The 4,893-nt window shown below is 40.0% G+C and overlaps 1 long non-coding RNA gene across 2 annotated transcripts; it reads left to right on the forward strand.

The window, feature by feature from the left end:
• The first annotated feature begins 259 nt into the window (after positions 1 to 259).
• On the forward strand, positions 260 to 2,869 carry LOC119311425. 2 transcript variants are annotated; one of them, XR_005151056.1, is made up of 4 exons: positions 260 to 606; positions 735 to 817; positions 1,258 to 1,341; positions 2,823 to 2,869. It is a non-coding gene; the product is annotated as an uncharacterized LOC119311425 (long non-coding RNA). The 2 variants fall into 2 exon arrangements; XR_005151055.1 differs by lacking the exon at positions 2,823 to 2,869 and having other exon boundaries at positions 1,258 to 1,852.
• The last annotated feature ends 2,024 nt before the right edge of the window (positions 2,870 to 4,893 follow it).

Consider the following 4,893-nt stretch of genomic DNA (forward strand, 5'->3'; position numbering starts at 1 on the left):
CCAAAGGTTCAGAGCGGCATTGTGCTGAAAAAGCCATGACAATGTAAGAGGCTTGCACACAAGGATCTAGGTTTCTCTACGAGCAGCAGAATCAATATCCGATAGAATATAACAATTACGGACGAGGAGCCGCAACCGTAGCTTGTTGAGATGTTGCATAGATAAACTGATCTCATGTTTTTCGTGTGTGGAATTGATGATTGATGTAGTTTCACTGAATCAAAATACTGATGCCTTTTCCCTTCTCCGTGACAGCTTTCAGAGAACTAGGAAAGTAATGGTGGACTCTCATGAAGCACAAAGACAGATAATGTTTGAGGCAAATTCCTTCACCGGCCCTGCGTATGAGAAATTCTGCAATGATGCCCAGCGGCATGCTACTCTCAAGCTGGAGGTCGAGCTTAGGAACTGGAGGTCCTGCTTCGTGAGCTACGTCAGTGCTCAGAAGGCGTACATCGAATCCCTTGATGGTTGGTTGTCCAAGTTCATGCTCACAGACACCATCCGTTAATCCCGGGGATCTCCTTGATCGCGCTCGACAGGACCAGCGAGTAGCACACTACGCTGTCGACAACCGGATCCTCCTCACAACTGACTCCGGCATGGGTATTCCTCTCCTCTGCCATCTCTCTCTCTCTCTTTCTCATGCCAGTGGGCCGTGTTACTGTACACTCGACGTAGGAAGTAAGCATGATTTTTATGTAATGCTGGTTCTGGAATCGATGTTGTACCAGGCTTGCTCGCGCTCGACAGGACCAGCGAGTAGCACACTACGCTGTTGACAACCGGATCCTCCTCACAACTGACTCCGGCATGGGTATTCCTCTCCTCTGCCATCTCTCTCTCTCTTTCTCATGCCAGTGGGCCGTGTTACTGTACACTCGATGTAGGAAGTAAGCATGATTTTTATGTAATGCTGGTTTTGGAATCGATGTTGTACCAGGCTTGCTGCCTGCTTCCACTCTTTCACCCCCACTTCCACGAATTGTCTATAAACCTGGTCCAACATCTTATGTGTACTCTTGCAAGTTTCCTGTTTAACATATATTATCCTGGCACCAAGTTGACAGGGAGATAAATGTTTACCACCCATCCAGAGCATGTTGTTCCATTTTTTACATCTTAGTTTAATTTTTTACTTCTTTTAGATGATCTTCGGAGAACAAAGCACAAATAGAGAATCACATGATATGCCCGTCTTATTTTTTGAAGTTGATCCCAGTTTTAACTGAAATACTCCACTTCTTTGCTTTTTAGTACCCATTCCAACCCAAGAAGACGACTCAAGGGAGGACTGATCTATATGTAGGCAGATGGATGAATTCCAAGCCATGAGATAAAGTACCCTAAACCGAACTTACTATTTATTTGCAGTTTGCGAGTACACTTGTACTTCCCTGATTTCTGCCCCAAATAGCATGCTTCCAAATCCATGCGTAGTTCCCTGCCTGCTATGTTTCCAATCAGATAATTTTGGCCACCAAAATTTCTGGTTATTTAGATCGCACTTTTCTGTGGGACAATGCAGAAAAGGTGTGTTTTGATGCTCCCAATATAAAGGGTCAGGCTTTTCTCATAATGATTCAGGGAGATAAAATTTCTTTTAGAATGTTTACCACTTTGGCTTGCTTTTGTAATGAACCAAGATGAATGATGTTTGCAAAACTGAAGCTTCAACTACAATGCTAGGTTCTTAGATGTTATGAAGTTTCAAGTGTTCTACTGCTATCTATTTCCTACTCGCTCCACTTCTTTTGTAAGGCATATTTTGATTTGATCAGTTAATGCTTTGAATAATAATTACTCTATTAATAGTTGCTGCATGTGAATAAGTTAATATTGGATTCATTTCTTTGGGAAGCTAAGCCATGTATTTGCAATTTTAGTATTAGTTAACATAAAATAGAGAAATGTCTGGTAGCTTCGTAGGTAGTTACTCCATTAGTAGGTGGTGCATGTGAATAAGTTAATATTGGATTCATTTCTTTGGGGAGCTAAGCCATGTATTTGCAATTTCAGTAACATAGTTAGTGTAAAATAGATAAATTTCTGGTAGCTTTGTAGGCATTGAAGAAAAAACAATAAATCCCTTGCTAAATATACCAAGGTGATGTCCACATATAGCCTTGGCTTTCTTTGTAAAGAAGCGAGTAGACATTCTACTTTTGTGTAAGTTAAAGATATGCTTTGATGTATTTCTTCAGTGAACAACACCGGATTTTCCTATGAGTTGCCTATTTATATTTTGATATTTACATAATGCATTCACCAAGTAAATCAGGAAGTATGCATCTATACTGGAAAGGAAGCGCTCAAATGTGATGTGCATCAAATACTTAGGTCAATCAGTGCCTTTTTTTTGTTGCCCTCAGTGTATTTTAGTTATGATTTTGCATCCCGACGTGTTTGACAATCTAGGTACATTAATTATGCTCGTGGTCATGGTATGTCTGATTGTAGGTGCTCTAAAATGACCTATACTTAGCATTTTTCCTCCAAATGACTTAATATGCTTAGCTAGCTCTAAAATGACTTACGAAATGCCATATTTTAGCTCCGAAATGACTTCATATGCTTAGCTAGTTCCAAAATGACATAATAAACTTATTAGTTCCAAAATGACCTTACTTAGCATTTTTTACACCAAAATGACTTAGTATGCTTAGTTAGCTCAAAAATGACATAATAACCATACTTAGCTCCAAAATGACCTATTTTACAGATATAAGTTGCATCATAATAATCTTCACATTTTAGTTGCATCATAATAATCTTCTTCTTCTAGTCTTCTTCTTCTAACTTTCTTCTTTCCCATTTTGTAGATTTGCTTCAGATCACGGAAGCTTGGGTTGATGGAGTGCTTGTCTTTAGTTTTTGTTTTGACTTTGTGAAACTTGCTACCTATGATGAAACTATGTAATATTGATGAAACTATGTATATGTATGGATGAAACTTGCTACTATTGGTAACATGTGTTGGATATGTGTTCGATATATATGTGTTCATGACTATTGGTAATATGTGTTGAATATGCTATATTGGTCATATAAATATATTTGTGTTTGATTTTCTGTGAAAATGAATTGATATAAGAAAAAACAAAATTAAATGGGGCAACTTTGCCATCCGCCAGCAGATGGCAAAGAGGCCACGTGTCATCTACATGTAAAATTTGTGCTGGCCTATTTGGGCCCTTTGCCATCTGCCAGCAGATGGCAAAGCTCTTTGCCATCTGCTAGCAGACGGCAAAGAGCCTGAAGCCTTTGCCATCTGCTGGCAGACGGCAAAGTATGCCGTTAGCCTTCTAACGGGGCTAACCCCGTTAAGAGGCTTTGCCATCTGCCAGCTGGTGGCAAAGGCATAGGCTCTTTGCCATCAGCCAGCAGACGGCAAAGAAGCGTTTGCCGGCAGGGTTTCAGACAAACTGTTTGCCATCTGCTGGCAGATGGCAAAGCCTTTGCCATCCGCCGACCATGCCTTTGCCATCTGCCATGGCAGATGGCAAAGTGCCAGATTCCAGTAGTGATGGCCAAAGAAAGTTCATCCCTACAAAATCATATAGTTTGGTCGTGCTCCATTTTTGTCACACAAGAATGCTCTCATCATGCACAACCCGATGACAAGCCAAGCAATTGTTTCATACTTTAGTAATTTCAAACTTTTTTCAACTTTCACGCAATACATGAGCATGAGCCATGGATATAGCACTATGGGTGGAATAGAATATAATGATGGGGGTTATGTGGAGAAGACAAAAAAGGAGAAAGTCTCACATTGACGTGGCTAATCAACGGGCTAGGGAGATGCCCATCAATTGATGTCAATGCAAGGAGTAGGGATTGCCATGCAACAGATGCACTAGAGCTATAAATGTATGAAAGCTCAACAAAAGAAACTAAGTGGGTGTGCATCCAACTTGCTTGCTCACGAAGACCTAAGGCATTTGAAGAAGCCCATTGTTGGAATATAGAAGCCAAGTTTTATAATGAAAAATTCCCACTAGTATATGAAAGTGACAAAACAAGATACTCTCTATCATAAAGATCATGGTGCTACTTTGAAGCACAAGTGTGGAAAAAGGATAGTAGCATTGTCCTTTTTATTTCTTTTTATTTCTTTTTTTGGGCCTTTATTTTTTTATTTGGTCTTTCTCTTTTCTTTATTTGGGGCAATGCTCTATTAATGATGATCATCATACTTCTATTTATTTACAACTCAATGATTACAACTCGATACTAGAACAAAATATGACTCTATATGAATGCCTCCGGCAGTGTAACGGGATGGGTAATGAATCAAGAGTGACATGTATGAAATAATATGCATGGTGGCTTTGCCACAAATACGATGTCAACTACATGATCATGCAAGGCAATATGACAATGATGAAGCGCGTCATAATAAATAGAACGGTGGAAAGTTGCATGGCAATATATCTCAGAATGACTATGGAAATGCCATAATAGGTAGGTATGGTGGCTGTTTTGAGGAAGATATAAGGAGGTTTATGTGTGATAGAGTGTATCAAATCACGGGGTTTGGATGCACCGGCGAAGTTTGCACCAACTCTCAAGGTGAGAAAGGGCAATGCACGGTACTGAAGAGGCTAGCAATGATGGAAGGGTGAGAATGCATATAATCCATGGACTCAACATTAGTCATAAAGAACTCACATACTTATTGCGAAAATCTACAAGTCATCAAAAACCAAGCACTACGCGCATGCTCCTAGGGGGATAAATTGGTAGGAAAAGACCATCGCTCGTCCCTGACCGCCACTCATAAGGATGACAATCAAAGAACACCTCATGTTTCAAATTTGTTACACAACGTTTACCATACGTACATGCTACGGGACTTGCAAACTTCAACACAAGTATTTCTCAAATTCA

The sequence above is a fragment of the Triticum dicoccoides genome, chromosome 5B (genome assembly GCF_002162155.2).
Source record: "Triticum dicoccoides isolate Atlit2015 ecotype Zavitan chromosome 5B, WEW_v2.0, whole genome shotgun sequence".
Classification (NCBI taxonomy): Eukaryota; Viridiplantae; Streptophyta; class Magnoliopsida; order Poales; family Poaceae; genus Triticum; species Triticum dicoccoides.